The sequence below is a fragment of the Phragmites australis genome, chromosome 2 (genome assembly GCF_958298935.1).
Source record: "Phragmites australis chromosome 2, lpPhrAust1.1, whole genome shotgun sequence".
NCBI classification, from domain to species: domain Eukaryota; kingdom Viridiplantae; phylum Streptophyta; class Magnoliopsida; order Poales; family Poaceae; genus Phragmites; species Phragmites australis.
In genome coordinates, this window is record NC_084922.1 from 21,508,441 (window position 1) to 21,523,465 (window position 15,025).

General features: G+C 43.8%; 1 non-coding gene across 1 annotated transcript; it reads right to left on the reverse strand.

Annotated features, from left to right (window-relative positions):
- Positions 1-12,936: 12,936 nt before the first annotated feature.
- On the reverse strand, positions 12,937-13,075 carry LOC133910349 (small nucleolar RNA Z247). Its single transcript, XR_009908519.1, has one exon. It is a non-coding gene; the product is annotated as a small nucleolar RNA Z247 (small nucleolar RNA).
- Between the last annotated feature and the right edge of the window lie 1,950 nt (positions 13,076-15,025).

A 15,025-nucleotide genomic window follows, 5' to 3' on the forward strand; every position in this document is an offset into this window, starting at 1 on the left:
AGACGAAGTGCACACACAACAAAATAAAAATTGGCATACATGAAACTCATTGTTAGAGTTCATGTTAGAGTTAGGCATATATAACTAAACCTAGAGAAACAAATGCAAAAAGAAAATTAGGGAATGATCTGGGCAACTTGAAGGGCATACAACAATACTATAACAGATTAGAGAAGATCTTTGGCACCTGAATCGATTGGATTGATGGAACCATAGAAGCAGTAGCATCAAAAGTTTGCAATAATAAGATAGTCCAAATATGTACAATAAACTTTGATATAGCCATTTACTATGAGCTTAAGCATGGCCATAGGTACCTAGAATCTCTCATGCCAGATGATGTGGCCAGCAAGCCAACAAATGCAATCATTTGTGTGTGTGTGTGTGAGGGGGAGGGGGGAGAGAACGACAATGATGGGAGAGGAGAGGAACTCACCAAACTTTGGAGGAGGGTACTTTGAAGTTGTCAGAGCATGACTGGAGTCAACTAATTGCCCCACCGGATCAGGCTTGAAGGAGACACCGGCTGCCATCATCGAGGCGCACATGAGAGCTCGCCTAGGGTCACCATCCACACCATGCAAGGCCCACCGCCATTCACGCGATGCCTGCTACACCCATCCGTGACCTGCCACCACGCACCGCTCTTGGTGTTGCACGAAGCCGTGCTCCGCTGTGTTGAACTTCGTCCTCCGGCCATGCAGCTCGTCACGCGCATGAACGGGAATAAAATTGAAGGTCTCTACCTTACTCACCTTCGAACTAGACCTCCCCATCATCCCCTTCGTCGGTGGGGTGCGTGATGGCAGGAGGGGCGTCGACTTGCCAATCGTGGCCACCTCATCGCTTGTCAAGATCGGAGGTGCCATGCAGCAGCTCATAGCCTTTGTCGCAAGAGAACCATGCATTGATTGAAGTGGAAGGAGATGAATTACAAGATGGAAGGAAATGTCTAGTATGAAAGGCAAATAATGAGTGATTGATAGTATTTTTGAAAAAAGAACTTGATCCAATTTTGCACAGTGGCTATTTGATCAACTCGGATGGATAGTGGAGATCGTCCAAATATACCATATTTGGTGAATTATATAGGATTATAGATTATTTTGCTATATATACATGGAAAAAAAACCCTATCTTCTTCCTCCAATCAAGCCGCAAATGGTGTTTCTCTCTTTGCTTTGCTTTGCTTTACTATACTTTAGTAGGGATAAAAGGTGACCGCGCGCGAAAAAAGGTACTACCTCCGTTTAGATTTAGATGTCGTTTTAGACTTCACTACACGGAACAAGGCAGTAGTTAATACTGTATCATTTGACATGTCTGCCCTCCTTTGATGGACCCGTCGCTTCGTTTACTTCACCGGTCTTGCCCTTCCGTAACCCCAGCTAGTATCAACCAACAGGTGGGCACCACATTAATCTGAACCAAGTCCCAAGAACCAAGTGTCGTGGCCTTTGGATGGGAGCGGCCATGACTTGCCTCGACCAGAGTTACACGTAGAGGAAAGGCTGCTGGTGTGCTGCAGCCTGAAGCACGAGCAAGCTGATAGGTTGACTTGCTTGCTGGGTGGCGAAGCGAGTTAAACTGACTAACGATAGTGCGGCAGAGTGAGACAAGGTTGAGCATGTTCATGCGGTGGAGGTCACGGATAAGCAAAGCTAAAGAGGCGACTAAACATGATCTTGTCACTAGCATGTCACGGCGAGGAGACCATGAACCAGAAGTGTCTCTGAGCTTTAATGATGACAAGTGAACGATCTCTAGCAACAATTAACACACTTGTTTCCTCAACAGTCAAAAGCTTGTGCTAATACACATGCAGTGCACTAATCTCTCACCAAACCTTGGGACTCCTCAAAATTTAATAGGGATTATTTGGGAAGAGACACTACTATAAAAATAGTCTTTTTTTACAACCTTTTCACTACTGGATCAACTAAAACCGACAGTGATACGATTTTCACTGCTGGTTTGTAAGAAAAATAGTATCACTACCGGTTTTAGAAAACAAGCAGTAGTGATAGGTTATTATCACTGCCAATTCACAACAAAAACCGGTAATGATAGTATCACTACTAGTATTTGTTATGAACCAATAGTGCACTCGGGAGCCGGACCCGAATTTTACATTGAATCCAATTTAGTCTCGCATTCATGTTCGTCGCTCGTGCTAGTCGCTTATCCTTTCCGCTCACTCTCTCCCCCACCCCAAACTCTCTCTCCCTTATCCTTTTCTCTCCCCCACCCCCAACTCTCTCTCCCTTATCCTTTCTCTCTGCCACCTTCGCCGATTGCTCGCCTCTCCCTTCTCCCTCACATTGTCCCCCAACCTTGCCACTATTTTCTTCAGGTGTACGACGTGACACCGTTCATGGAGGAGCACCTCAGAGACAATGAAGTCCTACTGGCGTCTACCGGTGAGCCTTCCCTTTTTGGTTTTCGGCATGGGAAGGAGGCCATTCACATGTCACTATTTGCGTAGGCAAGGATGCGACCACCGACTTCAAGGATGTTGGCCACACTGACTCCACTAAGGAGCTGATGCTGCAGTACTGCATCGGCGAGGTTGATGCGGACATCAACCCGACCAAGCTCACCTACGAGCATGGGCGCTTGGGCCATGCTCCTATGGCTCACTGCACCCGCTGTGCTATTGGTGTTTGCCTTCACACTACAAAGCTTTGCCAAGGCCAAGATAGAGTAGAGAAACCGAGATACCGTCGTTGATTCCACTGCAGCCTCTTGGAAGTATCTGAATTTTGAACTTCTTTTGGAGTAATTGGTGTGATTATGACAAGTTGTTCAACTCAACCGTTGAAATTGTTGTTCCATTTCTTAGAGGCAGAGAGGGTTTATACGGCTAATTAAGTGTCTATGGTGCGACGCTCGGCTCTTGGCGGCAAGGCAGTGGTGGGGGACTTCGATGGCCCCCAGGCAGTGGTAGGCGACGCGCTCAGGTACAGTGGGAGCATAGGCCACCTCAGCGGCGCGTGAGCGAGGGCCACGACAGCGACGGGATCTTGAGTGAGCGATGAAGGGATCGATAACATCTTAAGAGAGGGGTGAATTAGGACACTTAGAATCTATTCAGCTCCAAAAACTACACAAGATAAACCTATTTCAATTTCTATCTAAATGTGCTCTAGGTTTATCTAGTGTGTCTACTCTACCGGTAAAAGTGCTTGCAACATATCTAAGAGGTAAATTACAAGAATGTAAATATGAAAACATAAATAAGGTAGAGAGAGCAAACTCGGGACAAGGATGTTTATCCCGTGGTATCGATGGCATGAATGACACCCTTAATCCACGTTAGAGCTCCACAAAGGATATGCTCTAGGTTGACACCCAGTCACAGCTCTTGAGCCACCAAGTCACAAAGACAAAGCCTCCACCCGGATGAGCCACCAAGCCACCAAGGCAAGGTCTCACCTCTCTTCCAGTTCCTTGTCGTCGTGATCACTTTGGAGGTTGAGCCACCAAAGTAAGGGTCTATGCGTCCCCGTACACACTTCTCGTCGCCGCTCTACACCAAGTCGGAGGGTCAACAAGTTTGTCGGTGAGTCACCAAGACTCCAAGGTACCAACGTACCAAGAGGTACAAGGTTGGATCACTCCTTGATCTACTCTCTAGACAGCAATCACCTAGCAACACTCTCTCTAGGCCTATAAGCAATAATCACTCACTAATCTTGTACTTAATCGCCTTGGATGATCACTTTAAGACTTTGGTGGCTTGGATGTCTTCTAAGGTGTACATAAACTTCTCGGGACTCTAGCAGCATGCTACGCCTTCAAATGACTGAGGGGAGGGGTATTTATAGCGCGCACTAGCCATTAATCCAACTGCTCAAAAAAATTGCTAACACTGGATGATCCGATAAGAACTATAGTACTAACACCGGATCATCCAATGAGTACACTCTCACAAACTAGCCGTTGGAATCTCACTCAAGCCTCTGTGAACATCATATACTCCGGTATATACTTCATTTCCATCACTGGACTATCCGGTGAATTATCTTGAGCCATCTGAGTCTTTCCTTCTTCTCTATATAAATTGCTCCAGTGAAAATATATGTTGCACATCACTTCATCACCAGACTATCCAGTGCCTTCAACTTTGTTCTTTAACACTTGGCACCCTCTTTGTGTAAATTAGTCCGGTGTTAAGCATCCGGTGAATACAACATATATATCGGGCCTTCCGGTGTGTTGAACTCCTTTTGTCCCTTTGCACTGTTCATTATCCGGTATGTGCAACACATTGATCACCGAACCATTCGGTGCTTTGATCTTCAACTTCAATAGCTGCAACCTTCTTTGGTAGAAATACTCTGGTGTGTACATTTGCTAATCACCAAACCTTCTGATGAGGTCTTCAGGCCTCTCTCTCCCTTTTATCAAATATGCTCTGATGAGTTCAACACCCAGAGCACTGGACCATTTGGTGAGGTAAATCTTCTTAGGACTTTTTCAATTCAGTCTAACTTTATCCCGGCTGCGATAGCTTCTTCATGTATTGCATCCATGAGACCTACTAACATATATTCTTGATAAACATGTTAGTCTTATTGACTATATTGTCATTAATCATCAAAATCACAATCATAGCATAATAGGATCATTTTTGCTACAAGCGGGCCACAACAGTGTCGGCGAGATCTGCAAGAGCACGGGTAGCAGTGGCGGCAGCGATGGGATCCTAAGCAAGCAGGATTTGCTTTTTCTTTTTCTTTTTTTTTTCTATAAAAAGGTTTCACAACTTGTTCTAAAACACCGACAGTGATGTGAACCAACAGTACTATAAAAAAGTATATTAGTGTCGGTTGAAAAATGGCTTTACTGTCGGTGTTTTTCAACTGGCACTCTTTACTCGGCACTGATGGTCAATGACTATCAGTGCCAGGTCTAGAACTGACACTAAAAGTTCTTTTTAGTGCCAGGTCTAGCCTCCAACCAATACTAAAAAAGTTTCCCGAGCCAAAAAAATAAACAAGCTGGCTCTTTCGAGCCAGCTCTCTTGCCGCTCCTGCCGCCACCACCGTGCTCCTACCGCCACTACCACCGCTGCATGCACAAATCAACTCATGCATCATACAAACACATCTCACAATGATCCAATCAATTGCTAAGTAGAACTACAAAATCAGTTGAGCACTCTATGATCTAACAAAACTCAGCTCCAATTTAACTCTACAAAACAAGAACACTATGATCTAAACCATTACAACAGGCTATACAAGTGACATTGCAGAAGGAATCATTTTAGAAAACGCCAGAGCAAGAGCCCACTATCACTAACTACTTTAGAAGAGGAAGAATCTGAACAAATCAAGCTCATCATACAAACTAAGTATGTCAACTATGTTTGGCCGCGATGTCTCTAGCTGGACCATGTCAACCATGTCTAGCCTCACTGACGACGATAGCGACCCCACCGGCGATGACCTCCGCCGCTCTCCACCAACGTCTAGCGACGTCATCGTGCTGCTATTGTAGTAGGTGGAGTAGATGTCATCCTTATCGCAGCTGCCATCCTTGATAATGCTGTGCAAGTACTGTGGGTACTTGACCAGCACATACCACTCCACGTACAGCCGCTCGCTAGGCGTTATCAGCCTCGACCATCAAAGGTCCAATCCATGTAGCGTCGAGATCGCCTACGCCACGATGCATGTGTGGCGGGATGAACTCCCGCGGGCACACCTTCTGCATATATGCATGGGACCGAGGGAGGGAGAGAGAGGGAGGAAGAGATAAGGTGGAGCCCGGCGGTGGGGAGGAGGCAAGGGAGGAGGTCGGCATCTGGTGATGGGGTGGAGGCTGGAGCCTGGTAGTGGGGAGGATTGGAAGAGATAAGGTTGGATCTGGCATATGGTGATGGGGAAAAGATAAGGTTGGTCTGTTGGATCTGGCATCCGGCGATGGGGAAGAGATAAGATTGTGAGCAAAGAGTTAGACTTGACGCTATGAGCCAAAATCATGTTGTAGTAAAAAATTGGGTCCGATATCTTCAGTGTCGGTTGGTTCCGGAACCGACACGAAAAACCGACTATCAGTGTCGGTTCGTGGCTAGAACTGACACTGATACTCGGTTTTTAGTGCCGATTCTTAGTGGTTTAATCATTATTCGCGCACGGGAGATTAAGAACCGGTACTGATGTATTTTTAGTTCCTATTGTGTAGCAACTGGCACTGATGAGCTGCTACTTATTGCCTGTTCTGTAATAGTGCAAGCTTTCACTCCCGAAAGCCACTGCCGATTCTAAAATTGGCAGTGTTAAGAGTTTTAGAATCAGCAGTGATATATGATTTTGTATTAGTGAGAATGCCTAAAAATCGAAACCTACATCTATTCAAAAATAAAACTCAAATCTTAAAAGGACATTAAAAAAAGATCGGAGTTAGTAGAAAGAAATGGCACCGGGGCGGCGTGCCGGTGTCCGAAGCCGCCGCGAGACGCGCGGGCCAATGTGGCTAGGGCAGCTAGCGATCAATATGGGCTGACGCAAGAGACGAAAAACGCTAACGGTAGCACGCTAATCGCATCCATGACCACACCCGTCTCGACCTTACCAGCTAAAAATGTCCGAAATTCCAACGTAACCATAAGTTTTTTTTAACACGGAGAAACCCCATTTTCATTAAGTAACGGAACTAACCAATCTGAAGGTATTGACACTGCTTTGGCTGGATAACATTTCCTTATAAGAAACGGTGACATGTATGTTCAACGTTCTTATGCAAGCTACACGACTAACTTGGAATAACCAACGCTATTTGGATGGGAGTCGAGTGGTAATTTGCCAAAAAGTATCACAAATACCATGTCTTCTCACGGAACATACAGCCAACATTGTCGGTATGAGTTTTAACGTGTTTCTGTGATTATGTAAATCGGCAATCATCATTGACTTCTACTTGTTTTTTTTTTTCTGCGCCTCGTTGAGAGTTTCAAGCAGCAACTGCACCCCGGCTGACAACCGCACGGACGACGCATCAACGCTGTCCGATCTAAATGTTCTCGAGTCAGACATTTGTTCAAATAAAAAGTTAGTAAGGGGGAAGGAATTCCGTAGCTAGGACATTTGGACATCTAATTAAGATTGTTTGTGAGAACTAAACCTTAAGTTAGTGAACGTGGTTATACTCAGATATCATTAGAGATCAAATCTCATAATTGATCCTTTGTTTTTAAGTGCTAGATGACGTACTTATTGACAGCGAGGTATTTATGATGATTTCATCCATCTCCAATCTCATATGGTGATTTCATTAATCTTCGAGCTTCGTATCTCTAGTTTTTAGTATATATTGTGTAAGTGCGTATATAATAGTCTGAGTGTGTAAGTGTGTCTATGTGTTGTAGTGGGGTTAAAAACTTAAGGTTGTCTTTTCCAAAAGTGTACCCTATTAGTTAGTTGCCATCAGAAGCGAATTAAAAGCCAAGCCATCCTGTTTGACAGTGAAGTTTTTTTAGTTGACAGGCTAGCTGAGCACCCTTGATAAAAAAAAAAAATCGGAATCACAATGTTCGGACTAGGTTATTTTAATGTTCAACTTCTTAGTTTTTTAATACAATCTTTATACTATAATTACGAATTGGAGGATTCTTAAGTTGAGACATGCTAAGAAAAAAAGTGATTTTTTTTAAAAAAGCACAAAAAATCAAAACATTCGGCCCTAAATTTTATGTCTCAATCATATCTATACTATGCACGGCTAGGATTAAGCACCAATAATGTAGCACCATGTAGCAGGACGAGTCAAACTTGTGCTAATAAAGAGTCCGGCTACACAGGACTCTGCGAGTGGGAAACCAAAAATGGGAACGCTCCTTTCTTGCCCTTCTGTCTCCGGACGGAGCTTCGCTGTTCCCTTTCCTGATCTCTGGAGGCAGCTTCATGATAGCTTTGTATTTCGTGGGCCTATCAGTTGACAGCTCGTCGTTGCATAAACGGAACAAACATTACATGAACGGAACTGCGTCGACACCAGTTTAGGCGCTAACGGAAAAAAAAAAAGACGCCAAACAGAGGTAATTAATGACGGGAACAGGTCGTGACACCAAAATAAATCAATCACAAATTTCTTTGCTCATCCTCACTCTTATCCCTAATCCTCCAACAACAATAGTCTATGCACCAGAGGCATCTGGAGTTATATGGATGAAGGTTGGGCCAACAGGCACATCCAAAGATCCTAAAAGAGGAATAATCAGACTTGATATGAAGAAGGTGTGAAAGAGGGGTAAAGTATTGAATGACTTTACTGGGCTATAAAGAAGGCTTCATCCTTGAATTTTAATGGCATGGAAGCATTGGCTAACAAAGATAACCTCACTTCAACATTATGCCGATGTTTTCGTTTAGCGGCACCATTCTATTGGTGAGCATAAGGGCAAAACACTAGATGGGTTATCCCAACTTTCTAAAAGAAAGAATTGAGCTTCTCGTATTCATCTCCATAATCAGTTTGTATGGTAATAATCTTATACTAAACATCTGTTCAACAAAATTTTGAAACTCATGAAACCTCTAAAACACTTTGGACTTATGTTTGAGCAAATAAATCCAGGTAAACTTGCTATAACCATCAATAAAACTAACATAATATTTCTTTCCTCTGAACGAGTCAAGATCATGACCCCATACATCAGAGAAAATAAGCTATAAAGGAGTACTCGACACACTAGACGACCTAGGATAGGGTAACTGATGACTCTTAACATGTTGACATGCATCACAAACAGACTCATCACTGATTTCACTACTAGTGCAGGGAAAATTATTCTCACTAATAACTCGTTGAACAATAGAGTATGAGGGGTGACCTAGATGACTGTGCTATCTTGCTGGAGTAGGTTTGACAACACTGAACACCTGCTTCCTTGACTTGACTCGCCTGGAAGAGAGAGGATAGAGATCCCCTTCACACTTGCCTTGAAGAAGAATTTTCTTCGTTGCCTAATCCTTAATGAAGAAACAATCAGGATGAATCTCGGGAAAGGCTTGATTATCAATAACAAGATGATGAACAGAAATAAAGCTCTTTGCAGCTTTAGGAACATGAAGGACATTATTTAGATGAATATTACAACTAGGGGTATGAATAGCGGCATGACCAATGTGATTAATATTCATACCTGCACCACTTGCCATTTTTATTTGATCCTTGACTATATATACTTGTCGTGGATAACCAGCTTGTCAAGCTCGCTTGCAATATGATCAGTAGCACCCGAGTCAGTATACCAATTTGTGTCCACACCATAGTTATTTGTTGTAGCAGTTGCACTCTCCTCTTCAGGAACAAATTAGGATCAAAGCGATTCCAACAGTTGATTGCAGTGTGCCCAAGTTTGTGACATAACTGACACTTGGAACAACCATCATTGCTATTGCTGTTGTTATTGGACTGGCCACTATTTCTGTCATGCCCTTACCACATCCTTGGCCACCACAACCTCGTCGGTTAAAACCACCATGACCACCACGAGTTGCAGTGTTGATTGATGTGTTGTGAGGATCTTAATACGCTGATAATTCTAGTGGCATGGGAGCTATGGAAACATCGTAATGATTGCTTCTTCAATGGTGTTGCTGTCACACCCGGTTTTAACGGACAAAATCAAGTGCGACTTATGTGTGCCCAGAAAGTTTAACACACATAAGGACGTCATAGGTGAAGTAGCAAAAGCAATACTTTATTTCAATAAACGTTCACTTCTTACAAATAAAAGACTTCACCTAAACAACCTCAAATCTTAACCTAAACGACAGCATCTAAAAGACAGCAGCGGGACGAAAACATTGATGACCAAACACTCCACAGGCACCGACTGGAAGACACACTCCTTAGAACACCAGGTCGTCGTCTTGGAAATCCTCAAAGTCTTCCACTGAGCAGCATATATTTTTGTAGGAGAAAGCAAGGGTGAGCACATAGAGTACTCAGCAAGTGTGGGGAAGTAATGACATGCAGGCTTATATCAAGAATAGGCTAACATATGGTATAATTGCGTAAATGCGAGTAATGAAAACACATTTGGACTCAAAAGCATTAAACAAATATTAAATGAATGTAACCCAAACAATCCAAGATCTAGCATACAAAGTTCCCCACCCTGCATACCACAACCGTCTAGTACTCCCTGTACTATAACCAAAATCACACCATCTAGTACTCCCTGTACCAGAACCATAACCATCCACCCTCTAATCATGTGAGGATCCAAGTCTCTCATATCCGTGAGCACGGCTGTTATAACAGTTTTACACTCTGCAGAGCTTGTCTAGCTTTCCCCACAAGTCAGTAAATTTTATGTTGCCGTGTTTGCAAGACACTTAACACACGTCAGTGGTGTACCGCCAAGAATCACTGTATGACACTTTCGACTAACCAGAGACTAATCCAGTATGTGTCTGCCCACTAGGTTTCACCGTCAGGCTTTACACAAGCTAAGCTCCTACCCAGAAGCCCCCTTTTGTGCTGACCCAACACACACTGGACAGACTCTAATCAGTATGTCATGCCTTACACATATCAGTCTCGTGGTTGGTACGTTACTTCTTGGGTTGTCGCTCCACGAATCGGTCCTTACTTAGGTTACTTGAGCAAACACTAAACCAACATCATAACCATGACAACCATTAAAACCACTTTGCTCAAGGCCTAAGGTTCCATGTTGCTAGACCATTAACACATTAACCACTATTGTTACATATGTTCATTAGTCAAGATTATGACACTTCCCTGTATCCCAAAAGCATGGCTAAGCAATCTACCCACAAAGACACCTAACTATAAACCATCTATGTTCCAAGGGATGATAAGGAAAAATCTAGGGGAAAATCCTAACATAGGTGACTATCCATCATATTGACACTGCATGCAATTTTATAAAACAAAACATTTAAAAACAAAGGTTCAAGATGATCAAGGACACTTGCCTTCTCCTTGCTGCTGCTCAGTGTATTCTTGCTCCTGGTCTTGATGTTCCTCAAATTGATCCGGGACGTTGTCGGCTAATCGCACAATAACCGGCAAACAAACAAATAAGATACACTAAGAATAAAGCACAAAACAAAAGAACAACGAGATAAAAAGCTGATTAGAAAGAAAGAGCACTGAAAAACGAATCTATCGGCACAAGAATCGCTTAAATCAGAGCTACGATGAAAAAGTTAGGGCTAAAACAAATCTAGGGTTAAATCTGAAAAAGAAAAGAGCTTATTTTGAATTAAACAGAAAGTTCAAGGACCTTTTTGTAAAAATAGGGGACCTAATTGTAATTATGAAAAAGTATAGGGACTTAACTGTAAAAAGTCAGGGCTCTTTTTGTTATTTCAGATAATTCTAGGGGCTAAATTGCAAAATTACCAGTTAAAGGAATTATTTGTAATTATTTTTCTATTGAAAAATATCTTTTTATTGCGTGGCAGCTGACTGGCTCTCACTAGGCATGACACATGGGCTGAGCAGCTGATGTGTCGCACACGTGGAAGGTGACGAGGCATGGGACGCTGACTGGTTTAAGGGTGACACGTGGCGAACTACCACTGGCCAACGAAGGGGTATAGATGCGATCTAATCTCGGCCGTGGGTTTCGGATCCGACGACTGAGGGGGGATCGGGCGGCCGGAGAGGAACGGGACAGCGGCGACCGAGGGGTAGCGGCAGCGCTTTCGCCGGAGACAGGTGCTGACCTCGTTGCCGGCCTTAGAGCACGACGACGAGCGGCGGACTATGACGGGAAGGAGACGACGAACTCGTTTTGAGGCTTACCGAAAGCGGCACGGCACAGGAGAGGCTTGGCGACAACGGCGGTGACTTCGGGCGGTCGGAGGAGCTGAGGAAAAGTTGTGTGGTGCTTCGGGGGAGGCATAGGGGCACATATATATAGGCGGGGAGGCTCGGGTTGGCTGGGCGAGTCCGAGTAGGGTTTGGCGACGATGGAGCCAAATTCGAGCTCGATTTCCTTGTTTAAACGTGGAGCTTTTAGGGATAAGGCCGGTTAGAGATAGAGGAGATCCAGGGATTTGATTTGGTAAAATTCTAGAAGCTCTAGGGTTCGGGATGGGCTCGGATTTGAACGGGAGGCGGCGGTCGGTGCATGTTCGTGTCCAAGTCGGAGTCCGACCGAAGGAAGAAGAAGGGCCCGACATGTGGAGCCCGCATGTTGGCGGCTCGGCACAGGGCGTCTTCGGCGTGCTCGGCTGGCGCGCGGGAATGGGCCGAGGCAGGGCACGACCCAGGTGGGAGAAAAACCGAAGTCGGCTGCTGGGCTGAGGCCGAAGAAAATCTGGGCCGGGGGAAAAGAAAACAACTCGAGAAGATTTTTCCTTTACTTTTTTTTTCTAAAATTCAAATCCAAATTTCAAATTCAAATTCAAAGAAAATCTTCTTCAAATAAAATCCATCAAAAACCAAATAAAAATTCTATTGGCCTAAATCAGCATGAATGCAAAATAATCAATTATATTATATGTCAAATATATTTTCTTTTATATAAAATAGGATTTTACTCTTTTAAATTATTTAAACTCATATTAAATTTAGCAAATTTTAAGAAATTTCTAAATGTGGAAAAATTAGGGTGTTACAGCTGCTCTGAGTGTGAACTTGGTGGTGCGGACAATAGAAGAGGAGAGAGCCCTATGGTGTGCAGCTAGGGCTCGTGACCTCTAGAACCTTCTCTAGTGCCTCCTATTCCAGTTCCTTGGTCGGTTTCTAGTCTTTGTATGGCGCGTATGTTCTTCTTGATATAGGAAGGTGTGGTGGGTGTGCTGTGGGTTTGTTTTGGGGTGTGTGTATGGTGTTGTACTATTTGGTACGCTCATTTCTTAATGAAATGACACGTATTTCTCCTGCGCGTTTGAGAAAAAAAATAATAGAGTTAAGAACTCCCTTGTAATAAGTCCATCCTTATTTCAAAGCTTAACAGCTGGGCATATAATTTACTGACCGATATTGGTTCCACTCATGCTATGATGACAAACACGATTGGATTGTACTTGATACCGAAACCTGTGAGGATGTACGAAATCATCTCTTCGTCATCCAAAGGCTTGCCAGCAGATGTCATCTCATCTCTTGGCGCCTTCATCTTGCCAACATATTCTACAATGGTTATATTGCCCTTCTGTGTTGTAGCTAATGTTATGCAGGTATTGACGGACTGTGCACACATTTGAGAAGAGAACATATCCTCAATAGGCTTCCACACTTGTGCCGCAGACTGCATAGCAACAACTTGCGACAGAACCTCTCTCTCGAGAGAGAGGAGATAACTGAGGACTTGCTAATCCAGAGCAATCCATCTAGCGTACTCCAGATTTGATCCTCGGATCATCTTGTCAACATCGATCCGTGACATCAACTTCTCTGGGTGGCGCTGCAGCAGATCCATCCAGGAAACCTTCCAACTGGGCGCCTCGCACCGCTGGAAGGACCTGCGCTTTCCATAAAGAGTAGTTATTCTTGGCCAGTTTCTCTGTAACTGGATGTCCGAGGCATGTGGTCATGACCAGACCACCATCAGGGGCCGACGTCGGCGTCACGATGGATGATGAAGAGGTCGTCGTAGACATAGTGTCTGGAGAACCGAGCACTGGTTTGCAGCAGATGACGAACCATGCGTCGACAACAGCAGCTGATAGATCTTCCCCACTAGAAGGCTGGAACAGCGTGGTGATGCGACTGCAATAGACGGGCTGGAGCAACTGGTCGGCCAACAGGCGATGATGCGCCTGCAACAGACAAGCCGGCACTATGGGAGCAGGGCGGTGCAAGCAGAACGGGTCTGCAACACCAGGCCAGCAACAACGAATAGCAAGCTATCAACGACACGGTATGATCCGCCGGCGCAGCAGAACACGACGGAGTCTAAATAGATGTGATTTAGAGGAGGGGCTCTGATGCCATGAAAGTCGACAAATGGCAGAAGCGTCGTACCTCTATCAAGGCCGCACATTTTTATTATATACACCGGCAAATACATGACGGGAACTATACACGACTTGGTGACTTGACTTCAGTTTTGTACACGTGAACAAGTCAATCTATTCAAACCGAGCCTCTATCTCTAACCTGATGTTTATCTCTAACACAGTTCACCACGGTGGTCTCTGACCACAGTGGTGCCGTCATAGCTGCCTGGCACGAAAGGACTCCGATGCGGAACTTTCGGTAATGAACCCAGGACGAGTTGTCCGTGCTTAGTCAGGTGATTGGTCACGTAAAAAAATCAGTGTAGAGTTCGGCTGTCTCATGCAAACAGAAAGAAAAATAGAAAGGAACTCTGCCTCAGCTGTATTTGAGTCCTTGGTATCCATGCATGTACGAGTAAAAATTATAGCTACTCTCTCCTTGATTCTCGCTTTAATTCTTGATGAAAAGAAAAACTATAAATCTCCATGTTGATAAAAGAGAAAGATCGACAAGAATACCCAAGCTAATCCAAAAAAAATAAAAACATCTACACATCGTGCATAGTTGGACCATTGTTCAGTTAATGGTTCAGGTGGATTTATAGACAAAATAAATTAGATGTTTCTTGCAAATTCTAGGAAAAAAAATCTAAATGCAACAAAATGTACACCCATAAGTCTTATCGGGATTCAACTTCCAGGATACAGTTCCAGATGGATGCCAACTTGGACATTGAAACCGGCAATCATATCCTAGTGACGAGAAGTAGCGAAAAATTAGAAGGAATGAAAATATGTCTTAAGAATCACACATACATGCTCAAACCAGATCGAGGAAAAGCATATGTTTGTATGTATACATGCTTCATATGTCAAATTGAGTAAGTCAGAAAGGAATGACCACATGTCTCAAGAATCAACAAGAATAGTACAATATGTTAGCTCAATTATTAGCACCATAAGTTAAAAAAAAAAAAAATCTCTAGCCTGTGCGAATGCACGGGTTCATGGACTAGTATGTATAGTTTAAATTTGAAATCTGCAACTACTGAATTAAGTACAAATGTTCAAAACCTAAACACTTGAAT